Source organism: Erinaceus europaeus, chromosome 2, assembly GCF_950295315.1.
Source record: "Erinaceus europaeus chromosome 2, mEriEur2.1, whole genome shotgun sequence".
In the NCBI taxonomy this organism is placed as follows: Eukaryota; Metazoa; Chordata; class Mammalia; order Eulipotyphla; family Erinaceidae; genus Erinaceus; species Erinaceus europaeus.
In genome coordinates this window covers 27,189,117-27,204,972 of record NC_080163.1, presented here as the reverse complement: position 1 = coordinate 27,204,972, position 15,856 = coordinate 27,189,117, and the positions used below count along the sequence as shown (strand labels likewise).

The 15,856-nt window shown below is 39.0% G+C and overlaps 1 long non-coding RNA gene and 1 other non-coding gene across 2 annotated transcripts; both read left to right on the top strand.

Annotated features, from left to right (window-relative positions):
• The first annotated feature begins 575 nt into the window (after positions 1-575).
• Positions 576-15,362, top strand: LOC132536917 (uncharacterized). Its single transcript, XR_009548447.1, has 3 exons — positions 576-742; positions 11,482-11,587; positions 15,133-15,362. It is a non-coding gene; the product is annotated as an uncharacterized LOC132536917 (long non-coding RNA).
• On the top strand, positions 9,155-9,227 carry LOC132537371 (small nucleolar RNA Z40). The gene has a single exon (XR_009548812.1). It is a non-coding gene; the product is annotated as a small nucleolar RNA Z40 (small nucleolar RNA).
• Positions 15,363-15,856: the final 494 nt, after the last annotated feature.

The following is a 15,856-nucleotide window of genomic DNA, read 5'->3' as shown; positions in this document are numbered from 1 at the left end:
AGTACGAAGCACAAGTACCAGCACAAGGATCCCAGTTCAAGCCCACGACTTCCCACATACAGGGGTGCTTCACAACTGGTGAAGCAGCTCTGCAGTTGTTTCTCTTTATCTCTCCCTCTCTATCTCCCAATCCCTTTCAATTTCTCCCTGTCCTATCAAAATAAATTAAAGTAAATAAAGAAAGAAATAAAAATGGCCACCAACAGCAGTGGATTCATGGTGCAGGCACCAAGCCCCAGCGGGAAGGAAGAAAAGAAAAAAAATTCTCTTTAGGATCCTTTTTAAAATTTTTTATTAGCTATTCAATATTGATTTACAAAATTATATGCCAACAGGGGTATAATTCCATACTGTTCCCCCCCACCGAGGTTCTAACATGTGTGCTCAATCAGGTGTGTCACCACTCGTGCCCTCCTTCCAAGGTTCTGAACCAAGGTTCTGAAACCCAAGTCCCTCCATTGCAAACCACCATGGTTCTCCCAAGGTTGCAGACATGGGTTAACCACCATCTCTACAACTATCTGTCTATATTTGTACATAACTGCCTCCTTTTTTCTTCCAGGTCCAATCCTCTCTTCCCCTCCAAGCCACACATAACCCTATTTTTACATCCAAATATCTCTCCTTTATTCAACCTCTCTCTCTGGATCCTGATGGAATTCAAGTTCAGAGCACTCTTATCTTCTTCTTCCTCCTATCGCTTCTCACCCACTAGAAGCATGGATCAAAGCTGGTGCAGAAGGTAGGAGTTTTGGCTTCTGTAATTGCTTCTCTGTTGGACATGGGCATTGACAGGTCAGGATCCTCTTCTTTAGAAGGTCACCAGAAAGTAATGTAATTTGATTCTTGCCTATATGACCATACTTTCTTAATTTTCAACTTAATTTGTACTGGGAGCATATTGTGCTTAAGGATCATTAGTATATATTTTTTTCCTTTACTTCTGCTCAGTCATTTCATTTTCATGTATGAGTCAGTTAAGTCAATGGGTTTCTAGAAGGGGAAGGGCAGTCCAGTGGGTAAACCAAAATGAAGTTCAAAAATGTTTAGGATTTCACTCTATATTGTCTAAAATTATGGAATAAATTAATATTCTAAGTTTACCATATGAAATGAAATAGGCTTTCTTTTTTTTTCTTGCCTCCAGGGTTATCGCTGGGGCTCAGCACCAGCACTACTCCTAGAGGTTATTTTTCCCACTTTGTTGCCCATGTTGTGGTTGTTATTGTGATTGTTGTTATAGTTGTTGTTGTTGGATAGGACAGAGAGAAATTAAGAAAGAAGAAGACAAGAGATGGGGAGAGAAAGATAAACACCTGCAGACCTGCTTCACGCTTGTGAAGTGACCCCCCCCCCCGTAGGTGGGGAACTGGGGGCTCAAACCTGGATCCTTGCATGCGTCCTTGCGCTTTGTGCCACATGGACTTAACTCACTGTGCTACCACCCAGCTCCTGAACTAGCCTTTCTTACCCACTGTGATTGTCATAATGGCACATGTTGTATATGCCACACAGCTATTCAGTTGGTGCATTCTGTCCCCTGATTTTGTGAAGAATGAGTCGTTAAGGGGGTCAGGTGATAGTGCAGCTGGATAAGTGCACATGGCGCAAAGCACAAAGACTGGATTAAAGATGCTGGTTCGAGTCCCCCAGCTCCCCAACTGCAGGGGAGTCACTTCACAAACAGTGTATCAGGTATGCAAATGTCTATCTTTTCTCTCCCCCCCTGTTTCCCCTCCTCTCTCAATTTCTTTATGTCCTATCTGACAACAATAATAATAAGGATAACAACAAGGGCAAGAAAATGGGGAAAAATGGCCTCCAGGTGCAGTGGATTCATAGTGCAGGCACCAAGCCCTAGCAATAACCCTGGAGGCAAAAAAAAAAAAAAATATATATATATATATAGAATGGGTCATTAAAAAGGATAGGTGACTTTAAAAGATCCTGGCAGAAAAATCATGGACTAAAGTTTAGACTCATGACATAATTCCAGGCAAGTCACTGAATGTTAGCTGAGCTGTCATTATTACTTTTCAAGTAAACTCAACATCAAACAGTACTTGTGGAAAATAAAAAAAAAAACACAAACAAGTAGAATGTAAAAAGAACCGGCAAGCAGCTAACCAACAAAATTGGGAGGATTAAGAACACTGTTTCACATGTCGACTTATGCATATAACCATCAGAGATTACCGCTGCACAGATGTATGTTTTGCCCTTAGATACTAGTTAATAATGAAAGTTCATCTCTGTAATTTATAAATAAGTAAGTATGCATGTTTGAGGGGTCTTTTTCTCAGCATCATTTTCCTAATAGGAGTTGTACTATAACAGCTTGGAGACCTCCAATCTAGTACATATTTTATTGAAGAGCATGACTAACATTTTCTGAAATAGAAAGAAATATAAGTCCCATATAACTTTAAAATTAGCTTTAAGAATAGATTTGAATGATTTTAAAGAACATTCTACTTCTCCTTAAGATACTACAGAATTCATAAGAAACCTTCTTTTCCCCTTTAACAATGTTAATGACCTACTCCAAGAATGAAGACAGACACACTGAACTGTCACATAGCATAAACTCTGCTTTTAGGCATAATTGCTGTGGTCTCTATATATATGTCATGTGTGTTCCAGTAGTCATTACAGACCAAACGCATGAAGAGTCCTGGGGTTAGTGTGTTAGACTGAGAATGTGTGAACTATGAACTACTGGATGAGACTAGACACAGGGTTTACTGGGAGCTCCACTGACATCCAAGCTCTCATTTTCAGGCAGGGGAAAGCCCAAGGTTGTTTGACAGAAGACATAATCTATCTTTCTCTCTCCCTCTCTGTCTTCCTCTCCTCTATTTCTCTCTGTCCTATCCAACAACGACGACGACAATAATAACTACAACAACAAAAAAGGGGAGCAAAGGGAAATAAATTATATATATAGAAATTAAGGTCACCAGATAATTTAAATACAAATGTCAGAAGCTGGGATGAAGGGTCCTATACTGAGGGAGAAAGAGAGATTAGGTCCCCTTACCAAGGGGGACCTAAGTACCAAGCCCTCTTGAGAAAGTATTGAGCAAGGTATCAAGCACTGATTACTTGATTACATAGAATGTGGACATAACCTTTCTCCAGCTCAACTCTGGGTGATTATTTTTAAAACACCAAGGAAGAACAAAGCTAAAACTTGAAACAGGCATACTAAACTTGGATACTATACTAAATGCAAGCTTGTCAGACTGAAACACCTAGGCAGCAAAATAGCTGTTTTCCCATCCCACCTTGAGGGAAGGAGTCATTAACATGTTTGGAAACTTAATTTCACTTCTATTATAGTTTCAAATGTCCTACTTCTAAAGTAACATTTTTAAAGGTGGCTCAGTAATGGATATGTTCACTGGGGGCTTAAATTCTCTCAATACACTCAGGGAGTTGTGGGAAGCAGCTTTTGAATGGTCCTGGTGTGTTGGGAGAAATATACTCTGAACATTTTGCCAGAAAGAAGCAGTCTTATCCTACATTATAGCCTTCAGTCACACATTGTTTTCCAGGATGACATGACAAATTCCTTCTTTCCCCATGAGCATAGGGGCATAATGACAATACCAGGAACTAGCACCAATTCAAGTGAACTATTATATCCAGTGGGATTCCTATATACATCATTTTCCAGCCAGATTTTTTGAATCTGTATTCAGGCTCCCATGAATAGATATTATCACATCCTCAAGTTAAAAAAAATAGGTTTTAGACTTTATTAGTAGTTGTTTAGAAGTTTAGAAGCCAGGTCATCTTCATCTTCATTGACATTGAATGCTATAGGAAGGATTTTTTTTTTCAATTATGTAAGTAATTTAAAAATAATCTTCTTGGTAATGGCAGGTTAGAGTTGCATAGTATCTGTTTTAAAGTTTTCAAATTAATGAGAGACTTATTAATCCTCACATCTCTCACTGGAGTGGATCATGAACAGACTGAGAAAATTGAAGCAATGAAGTCGCATGATGTTCCCAGGTTGTATTAACAAACAGTGAAGAGGCAAAGATAACAATTAAGGATCACCTCCTAACTCTACTTCTACTAGACCAAGAAACTTTCTAAGCAATAAAGTTAAAAATTTTTAATTAATGGTACTTTAAAAAAGCAGAAGCGAACAGTTTCTAAGACTTTTTAAAAACTACTGTGATTATCTTTGGCAGGTGGGAGGGACAGGATACAAAGCTTGGTAGTGAGTGTATAACCCACTATCAATTACAAATAAAAACAAAAAAAAAAAACAACAACAAACAAATAAATATATAATGCTACCTTAGTATATTCCCCTCCGCCCATAAAAACATACCTACCAGTTAGACAATGTACTGCCTTAATAATGATAGAATAAGGCAGGGGTAAGATAGCATAATGGCTATGCAAAGAGACTCTCATGCCTGAAGCTCCAAAGTCCCAGGTTCAATCCCCTGAACCACCCTAAACCAGAGCTGAGCAATGCTCTGGCTAAAAAATAAGGGGCTGGGTGGTGGTGCACTTGGTTTAGCGGCACATGTTACAATGCATAAGGACCCAGGTTCAATCTCCTGGTCCCCACCTGCAGGAGGAAAGCTTCACAAGTGGTGAAGCAGGGCTACAGGTGTCTCTCTGTCTCTCTCCCTCTCTATCACCCCCTTCCCTCTCAATTTCTACCTGTCTCTACACAATAAATAAATAAAGATAATTTAAGAAATTTTTTTAAAAGTTTAAAAAATAAATAAATATAAAAGACACAAAAAATAATGGTAGAATAATTTAAAAATTACTATCATATACTTGGCCCTCTGAGTTTCCAAACAAGTCCCGTTTATACTCTGTGGGTTCTGTGGCAGTTATTCACCGTGTCTCCCCAATTCATTAGGAGAACAATGTGAAAAGGCTTCCACTATACAGCCCCACCTCTAGCCCACCAGGGTATAGATCTTCTCCTGAGTTTTTCCGCCAGTTCTCTGCCCTCCCCCCGCCCATGTTAGCACAGTGCCTCCTGGCTGTTGCTCCAGCCTCTGAGAGGCAGTAGCAATAATGACTCACAGTTGCATTTGGTGAGCCTTAGGCAAGTCCTCTTCTTTCTTCAACAGAATTTTTGTTAATAACACAGACTGGAGGTGGTGCCTCAATTGGTAAACTGCAGGACTGTTACCAGTTGCTTGGGAGTAGATATGGGCTTCAGCCCCAGGAATCTCTCCGTAGGCTCCTCTCTGTCCAAGAGCCTCATGTATTTGCACTCATCAGTGATTTGGTGGGTTCCCAGATCAGTTCTAGTCCTGTCTTGTTGAAGTCCCAGGTGGTGTCCTTTGATATTCCTAGTTGACCAAGGAGAGGAGAGGAGAGGAGACCATAGCGCATAATTTGTAATAGTCAAAACCTGGAAGCAACCCAGTTGTCCAACAACAGATGAGTGACTGAGTAAGTTGTGGTATATATGCACAATGGAATATTACTCTGCTATTGAAAATGGTGATTTCCCCTTCTTCACCCCATCTTGGATAAGAGTTTGAAGGAATCATATTAATTGAAATAAGTTAGAAAGATGAATATGGGATGATCTCACTTGTGGACAGAGGCTGAAACACAAGATCATAAGGAAAAACACTAAGCAGAACTTGGGCTGGAGTTGGTGAATTGCACCAAAGTAAAAGACTCTGGGGTATGTGTGTGTGTGTGTGTTGAGGTGGGGGTCATGTCCTGGAACATGATGGCAGAGGAGGACCTAGTGGGGGCTAAATTGTTATGTGAAAAACTGGAAAATGTTATGCACATAGAAAACTATATTATTTTACTGTCAACTGTAAACTATTAATCCTCCAATAAAGAAATTTTAAAAAGAACAAATAAAAATATATCTACATTGCAAAGTAAAAAATGTATAGCATTTGAGATCTTTACTAAATATTATAATAGAAATTATGCATTACATACTAGTATGATACCTATAAATATAGTAATAAAGTGTCTTGCTTCCAGGAAGAGAGGTAAAGGACAGAATAAGACAGAAGTGGTATTTGAGAAAACAATATTAAAGAATTTTCTAAACTTGAAGCATAAAGTATAAAATTGAAACAAGTTACTCAGTAAACCTAATTAGCAAAAATATAAAGAAAATCATAACCCTTTCAATTGCCAAAAACCAAAGTAAATAACAGTGCTTAAAAGTATCCAGAGAAAAATGACATGCTTTTAAGTAAACAGCTCTGGAAAGAGTTGATAGATTCTCATTAGAAACTATAGAAACTTACCCCAGGAGGAGAGCAGAGAGGTTATACAAATGAATTTCATGCCTGAGGCTCCAAGGTCTCAGGTTCAGTACCTAGTACAATAAGCCAGAACAGAGCAGTGTTTTTTCTTACTTTATTTTTCTTAAAGAATTATGGAGTCCAAAAGATAAAGGAAGGACATCTTGAGAAATACTGAGAGGACAAAATAGACAAACAACCTAGGAATCTGTGTCCAGCAAAATTATCCTTCAAAAAAAAATGAAAGGCAACATCATGATATTTTTAGACAGTAAAAGAGTGAACATATTCTGTCTCTAGGGAAAACAGATCATACTCTAATTTGCATGCACACACTTCACATATACACAGTAAACTGGAAAATAGGAAGTGGAAGGTTGTCATCAGAGAGACTGTAATCAATCTTGATGCTTTGTTCACTTCATTTGGCTATAGTTGGTCCTTTGAAAGGGGAAATAAAATAGCACCATCAATAAAAAAAAGAGAGAGAGACTGTAGTCATTGGAAAGCTGACACTAGAGAGGATGCGAGAAAGAATGTACAGTTGTGTCTAAGAATGGGAGCGAACTTGCAGCATGTGTTTATCATTATCTTGCTTTTGTTTCCTGTGAACACAGAAGTGGAGCAGAAGGGAAGGAAATTATTAGTTCAACAATTACTATACTCCCTGCACTTCACATTCATCGACTGTGTGTTTGTTGGGTATCATGTTCTTGTTTTTACAAGTGAAGAAAATGAGGCTCAGAGAAAAGTAATTTTGCCCTCATTAAACCATCATTCTAAGTTGGGTCTCACCAACTTCAAAATTCCTACACCTTCTACTTCTCAAAAGCAAAATATTTTCTCCAGGTAACCTACAAAATAAAAATCACAGAATGAACAAAATGTTTTTTTTTAATATTTTATTTATTTATTTTCTCTTTTGTTGTCCTTGTTGTTTTTCGTTGTTGTTGTAGTTATTATTGTTATTGATGTTGTCGTTGTTAGATAGGACAGAGAGAAATGGAGAGAGGAGGGGAAGACAGAGAGGGGCAGAGAAAGATAGACACCTGCAGACCTGCTTCACCACCTGTGAAGCGACTCCCCTGCAGGTGGGGAGCTGGGGGCTCGAACCAGGATCCTTATGCCGACCTTGTGCTTTGCGCCACCTGCGCTTAACCCGCTGAGCTACAGCCCGACTCCCGAACAAAATATTTTGAACTAAAGAAAATGAAATCAGATGGAACATACACACTGTCTCTTTAATTGTTCTTTTGTTCTCTTTCAATTATTTGAAAAAAACAAGTTCTTAAAACAATAATGATCTATTCTGACATTTTAATACATATCAGATAACATATAAAGCAAAAGAGCACAAAGAGTGGAAGTGATACATAAAATTCAACTATCTATAATATTTATAAAATTCTGTGAACTAGTATATGCACTTATTTGAAAAAAACTATAGTAATTTAAAGGTCATCTTTCATATCCACTGTTAAAAATATGCATATAATATATGCCTTAGTAATAAAAACCTGAAATAAAATTAAAACTCAATAATATATATTAACAATATATGACCTTCCTCTATTAAAATAGGAAATGAAAAACAGAAATACAAAAAAAAAAAAGGAATGTAGAGAAAATGCCAATTTTGGAAATTAAAACAAAGAAATATTAATAAGTGCATTAAAGTATTTAAATGCTTCATTTAAAAGACAGATTTCTAGGGAGTCGGATGGTAGCGCAGCAGGTTAATCGCATGTGGCACCAAGCTCAAGGACCGGCATAAGGATCCTGGTTCGAGCCCCCGGCTTCCCAACTGCAGGGGAGTTGCTTCACAGGTAGTGAAGCAGGTCTGCAGGTGTCTATCTTTCTCTCCTCCTCTCTGTCTTCCCCTCCTCTTTCCATTTCTCTCTGTCCCATCCAACAACGATTACATCAATAACTACAACAATAAAACAACAAGGACAACAAAAGGGAAAATAACTATTAAAAAAAGACAGAGATTAGATTATAAAACAAGATCCACCCCTAAATTCTTCTCTAGATAGATCCATAGATCAAAAGTAAATAAATATATGTACCTTGCTAACTGTGTAAAAACTAGTAGTTGTATTATTATCACGGCAAAGAGAATACCAGAGACAAGAACATATTATGTTAATGAAGAGACCAATTTGTCAAGGCGACATAATCTACTACTTTCCTATGTAGAGAACTAATATTTAGAAGCAAACTTTAGGAAACTTTCCTCATCATCTTGGAGTAGACAGAACTTTTTATTATGAATGAAATTGGTATGAATCATATAATGACAAACAGATAAGTTGAGCTTCCTTACGGTCAAGCAAATCTGCTCATTATTATAAATGAACTGACAAGTCACAGACTGGGAAAAATTAACTCCAATAAAATTATCTGAAGGTGGGGGTCAGGCAGTGGTACACCTGGTTAAGTACATACATTTCCATGTAAAAGAACCTATGTTCAAGCCTCTAGTTCTCACCTGTGGGGGAAAGCTTCATGAGTGACGAAACAGTGTTGCAGGTGTCTCTCTGTCTGTCTTCTTTCCTTCCTCAGTTTCTCTCTGTCTCTATCTAGTACATAAATAAATAATAACCAATTCAAATTATCTAAAGGTAAAAAATACAGAATGACTAATAATATCTTAAAATCAATAATAAGACAAATAATGTGATTAAAATAAAAGAAAAACAGTATCTTCACAAAAGAATATGTAAATAGTCATAAAGTTTATGTAAAAGTTGTTTTATCATCAATCATCAAGGAATTGTACATTAAAAATACAGTGAGTGCTATTCTTAGTCCCAAAATGCTAAAAATAAAAAAAAAAGGAGATTGACATCTCTACATGTTGCTTATTAAAATTAAATTAAATCAGTGTTAGGATGGTAGGCAAAATGTTCAACTGCTCTGAATAGGCTGAATAAAAAATAACCTTTTTGAACAACTAGAAAAAAAAACTAAATTAAATCATTTTGGTTCTCCTTGAGGTTCATCAGAAAATAAATTGCTAACTATGAGCCAGATCTCTTAGCTCTCTTTGTTCTTCATTAATTTCAGAGTACATTACCACTGGAAAACAAGCCATATTCAGATCCCTAGATGATATTCATTTTGTTATGAGTTTCAACTGTTTATATCATGTATGGAAAGACAGAAAGAGAGAACCCTCACTAATATTATAGTGCTGTCATTTTAATGCATTTGCTAAGAACAAGGATTAGTGAAAATGGAGATAAGTTGATCAAAGGGCACACACTTTTCACCATGAAATGTAAACTTTCTGCATCTGATACCCACCAAATGAGTATAGTTGATAGTACTGGGCTATATACTTAAAATTTGCTAGAAATATTGATCATTCTCATTAAAAACAAACACAAATAATAATCGGGGGATGGTTAATTGTTAATTTTTACACCATATATATTAAGTCATCGCATTGGACACTTATTTTATTATTAGGTATACCTCAATTTAAAATAACACTTGTGGACTCAATCCTATCACTTATGTGGAAGGTCAGGTAACATGTACTTTGCCAAATTATAGAACTGAGTTTTAATGATAATTTCACTGGAAGTTACTTTATGTGGTAGTTTTCAGAAGTTATTTTACTTATGTGGTTTACTTATCTATAGAAGTGTCTGAACTTTAACTGATATTCTCCTTGCTATCTAGATGAAGATGGATTACTGAATAAATGGAGAAAGAGAAAAGTAATATATAATATCCTTAAATTTTTAAGGAAGAAAATTTTTTAAAAAAATGAAAAGTATTAGAAACACAGTTTCTAAATAAAATAAAGAATGAAGAAATAGAGTAGTTTGATTTTTCAGTATTCAAGATAATTACATTTCTTCTTATTGGACCCCAGTTTTATCTTTCAGTGGGATAACTCCTTAGAGACTACATCTCTAAATTCAAGTAAACAATAAATCCAGGGATCCTGGGGATTTGGGAAATTCCTCTTTTCTTCCTACCGATAAATAATCTGCTATGAGAAATATGAGTTGTTTATTAACTCAGAGTCATTCAGAGTTATTGATGAAAAGGAAAAAAAATCTATCATATAATTCCCAGGGCACTGACAGAAATTCAACTGTATTGATTCAATAGTTAATAGAATTTGTCATTTATATGACCTGTTTTTTTAAAAAATTGTGTTTGAGCCCCGGCTCCCCACCTACAGGGGAGTCGCTCCACAGGCGGTGCAGCAGGTCTGCAGGTGTCTATCTTTCTCTCCCCCTCTCTGTCTTCCCCTCCTCTCTCCATTTCTCTCTGTCCTATCCAACAACGAATTGTGTCAACAAGGGCAATAATAATAACCACAACGAAGCTACAACAAGGGCAACAAAAGGGGGAAAAAATGGCCTCCAGGAGCGGTGGATTCATGGTGCAGGCACCGAGCCCAGCAATAACCCTGGAGGAGGAAAAAATAATAATAATAATAATAATAATAATAATAATAATAAAAATTGTGTTTGAATGATGAATTTTATTTGGCTACTTTAATTTTTTTGGAAGGAGGGAAAAGGTTCTGCTAAAAATAAATATTTTGCCTGCTTATTTTCAAAACTTCTAGTGCAAGTCACATGACAAAAGTAACCTGAGAGGGAGTTAAACTACAGTCTTAGCAAAAGAGTAAGAATGTCTTTCACTTTTATTTTTTGCATTTCAAGTGAAATTTGCTAGCCAACTACTTTCCTTTGCTCTTTCACTCTTTCTTTCTTGCCTCCCATGCATTTCATTGCAACAAGTAAATACAAAATCTTGAAGTAATCCCAAGCCCCACAGATGTAGTCTAACCCATTAATTTCTCATCTTTGAAAAAATAAAAAATATAGTAATTTTTAGTGCCTCTCTTTAATTTGCCTTACAAAAAAAAAATCTTAATTTGGGGTTTGAGAAGCAATCTCCCACTGACTTCATCATGTGCTTTCTACACTTTGTTGCTAAGAAGACCTACCTCTACATCTGCCATTGCTGTGATCTTTGTCAAATTCTTCCACTGTCCTAGTTCTTTCATATGGAGTATACAGTGGTCATTGTGGATGATTCATATACTTGTTGCCATCCAGGATCCCTGCATTTTAAGTGTTACATAAATAACTAGACCTCAGCTGCATTGAGTAAACAAGATTAAAAGAAAAAAGTAGCTATTTGTGTTGAATGTGGACAAGGAAATATGCTTTACTTCTAGTACCAGATCACTCTTGGCCAAGACGGTGATTTACCTTACGATAAAGCCAACATTGTTGAAGGAAGGCAGAGAGACTAAAAACTCCTTGCTGATGATTTTTGAGGAGGTAAGAAAACTGAAGCCTCCCTCTCTCTCTCTCCCTCCCCCTCTCCCTCTCCCTCTCCCTCTCTCTCTCTCTCTCTCTCTCTCTCTCTCTCTCTCTCTGTGTGTCTTTGTAATGAATTCAAGTGAAGCTTTTTAGAGTAACATAACTTTATCTTCCACCTGAGGAAGATGGGGGTCCTGAAATTGGGGCAGCTTGGAACGTTCCTACTCATGACCACAGAATGTAAGCTCAGATCTACAGGGATGCAGAGGCCACATAGGCTCCTAAGCTGAATATGGGCCCCAGATCACATCAAATGGATGAGGTTTGCAGTCAACAATATTTATACAACACCTTTTCCATATTTGGGAGCTACTGTCTTCCCTGATCCAGCTTGCTGGTCCTTTTTCCAGCCATGACATCATCTCCCCAGACAATAACTAGGGAAGATACTAAGAAACCAGACAAGGCTCAGCCTCTACTTCTCTTAAAGTTTCTCCCCAAATTGAAGTGTAGCTGTTGTTTCCCCAAATTTCTTTGCTGGAATAACAACAGCAGTTATATTTAGCTGGGAACTTTCCATGAACCTAGACACTACGTAAGGCTAAGTGTTTTTAAAAGCATTAATTCCTCTAACTTCTATAAAACTTCATGAGGCTGTACTAGTTTTTTTTTTTCCCTGAGCCTGAAATCTGATATGCAGTTGGATCCTTGTATAGCCACAGGCCCTTTGAAATATATCTTCTCTCCTTGTTACAATGGGTCTCTGTGTTGTTCCCTCAGATCTGACATTTTTTGTTCTTAAACTTTCCTTTCTGTTCTGATATCTCTTGATTTCCACTAGGGGTTCTTCTCCCTTGAGTTTTTATTCTGTCAAATGTCTATATAAGCACAGAACTGAGTAAATAATGAAGAAATCAATTAGTTCATTTTCCTTTTGCTTCTTGTTTTCAAAGGAGAACAAGATGAAAATTTCACCCAGGAGATACTGATGGGGGGTATAGCTCATTGCTTCTCTACTCCCTTGTGGCAGGAAGGAATGGCAGTTTCTATGTCAAGACAATAAAAAAAAAATCATATTACTCAGTGTTTGCAAAATATAACCACAGCTGAGTTTGTTTGTAAAGGTGTTGAGAAAATAGAGGTGGATTTCCTAAGAGTAAAAATAAGTTGTACCCTAGGTGATCACAAGAGAGTGAATCTGACCATAAAGAGAGGATATTGTGTTCCTATGACCTGAATGGTAGGGACAGGTGACCAGACCCAGCAACTGTGTGCAATTAGGGGTCCATATCTTCATTAAAACTGCTTCTCTAACCAGTAAATACCATGTTGTTGGAAACTGACACCATGAACCAGGCCCCTGTGCTTGGTCTTACCATAACTTCAATAGAGACAGACCCTTGACTTTGTTATGAAAAGCACAGAAACTCAACAATAAACAACTCAAAAATACTATCTGGGGCCTCTTTGCCATGAACCCTGAAAGTCCTGGTGTATCTTCACCCAGAAGATAGTAGAACCCAAAGTTGAGTGAGATAGTCCAGAAAAGAGAAGGATACATATTAGGCTATTTCTCTCATAGGTGGACATTAAGAAGCAAGGACAGCAAGGGAAAGAACATCAGGTGACACTTGGAGTGGGTGTAGTGTATCACATCAAAGTAAAAGACTCCAGGAAAGAGAGGATGGAGTTGGGATAGAGAGGTGCTGCAGTCCTGGGGCATGATACTGGAAGAGGAACTAAGTTAGAGGGAACAGGGTCTTGCAGACACCTATTATGGGGAGAGGAGAGGTTGTACCTATGTGACAACTGTAATGCAAACCATTAGCCCCCAGTAAAGTAATAAATAAAAATATTAACCTTTTCATAAAGTTTGACTTTTTCAGATGCAGCCAATATCTGGTGCCTGAACTGGGACTTGATGGGGAGGCAGCTGAAGTGGATGGGTGGGTGCTCCCCTACAAAAGGGGTAACGGCATTCCTGCCAGGGCGGGTATCTCAGAAGTCCCCACCGTTCCCTTTAACCCTCCATTCTCTCTGTTTTTTCCTCGACCTACTCTGTAGCATGGGACCCAAACATGATTCAGAACAACTGGAGAATTCTGGCCTAGGCAACACTGGGGTGTTTCCTGAAGGCTCTTACCCTCTGTTTGAGACCCCTACCACCCGTCAGATGTCAGAGAAAGTCTTCAGACCGACCTGTTGCGTGGGACTGGGATACAGCTTGGAGCAATTGACAGACTCTGGCCAGAGCAACTCTCTGGCACGACTAGAAGGCCCTGTGACCTCTGGCCTGGTCCCCAACAGACTGTTAGGGTGTCAGGAAGGACTGATTAATTCTCTATAGCTCTATCATTAAAAACTGGTAATCCCGATGGCTAGTAAATGCCCTTAGGGCAGCCGCCAGACCTCTTGAAATTGGGGACAGGCTTGTGGGGAGTCTCAGGGGAATCCCCCACACTCCATCCAGGAACACTGCGCTGAAACCAAGCCATTTCTCTCTTTCCACTGCTCTTGGATTATAGAAACCATTGGAAATCTCTCTTCTAGTCAAAAGGACCCACAGATCCAGTGCCTCTGTCCACTTCTTGAGACCCATGGCCTTATACTTTCCAAAAAACAGGCAGATAGCTTCTAGAACATGGTCCTCTCAGAGGCTCCCTGGGTTATAGCTGCCTACATCTTTGATAAAGAAATCTAGGCTTGGGTGGCTTTTCTGGCCTGCTGTGCTGAAGTCCGTGAGGGATACCATTTGCCCCTCAACATTCTCAAAGTCTTATCTGCAATCAGGCAATGTGTAGGAGTCCCCAAGCCCCTAGAAGAGGCAGCCCAAAAATTCACTTCTCATCCTGAGGAAGTCTCCCCTACCCCTCTGGTGGATCCCCCTCCTCCTCTGCCCCTTCCTTCTCCCCCTTTTCGAATAAATCCCTCTCTCCATTGTTACCTGTCATTTCTATCAGGAACAATAAAATTGATCCCTTTGGGTCTATTTTGGGCTCCCATAGGACCTTGCCCTCAACTTGGATCAACAATGGTAGAGAATGTTCCATCCTTCAAAGGGAGGATGGACAACATACTCTATGCTACACCTGAGGAAGATGGGTAGACACTGGGGCAGCATGGAATGTTCCTACTCATGACCACAGAGTGTGAGCTCAGATCTAAAGGGATGCAGAGGTCACACAGGCTCCTAAGCTAATTATGGTCCCCAGATCACATCAAATTGATGGAGTTTACAGTCCACAATATTTATACCCCTTTCCCATATTAGGGAGCTACTCTCTTCCTTGATACAGCTTTCTGCTCCTTTTCCCAGCCATGACATCATCTCTCCAGACAATAGCTTGGATCCACCTGTATATCAGATTTCAGGCTCAGACCAAAAAACAAAAACAAAAACAAACACTAGTATAGCTACAGGCCCTTTGACATATAACTAAAATATGCCTACTAGCTATCTACAAAATGGAGGACCCCCTAACACTTCATCTGCACTATTCCAGCCCTTAGGTCCATGATTGTTCAACAATTTGTTTGGCTTTGTATGTTAACTCTCTTTTCAGCCACCAGGTTCCAGATGCTAGCATGATGCAACCAGACTTTCCTGAACAGACAACCCCACCAATGTGCCTTGGAGATCTGCTTCCCCAGAGCCCTGCCCCACCAGAGAAAGTGAGAGACAGGCTGAGAGTATGAATCAACCTGTCAACACCCATGTTCAGTGAGGAAGCAATTACAGAAGCCAGAACTTCAACCTTCTGCATCCCACAGTAACCTTGGGTCCATACTCCCAGAGGGTTAAAGAATAGGAAAGCTATCAGAGGAGGGGGTGGGATATGGAGGTCTGGTGGTGGGAATTGTGTGAAGTCGTACCCCTCTTATCCTATGGTTTTGTCAACGTTTCCTTTTTATCAATAAAAAATAAAAATTTTAAAAAAGAAAACCCCACTGCTTCTCCCATCTCTGTGCAGAGACCAACACAAACGAGGTAGGAGAGATTATGGGGCATCTTCAGGCTGAGATCAGTGACCTTAAGCTTTGGCTCCTAGTTGATGATCCCCCTCCTTCTCCTCTCTACCCACCACTTCCCCCTTATGATAACCCCAAACCTACAACTCCAAATCCTCCACCTCCTGCTCCTGCCCTGCCTCTCCCAAAGCTCACATGCCTCCCTGCCTGTCCCCCAGAACACACCCCAGAAGCCTCCCCCCAATCCAATGAACTCTGTAGCCTTTGCAACCACGCTGGGACATTTACCCCTGCCTTCCATATCTCAGCTTATCCAGT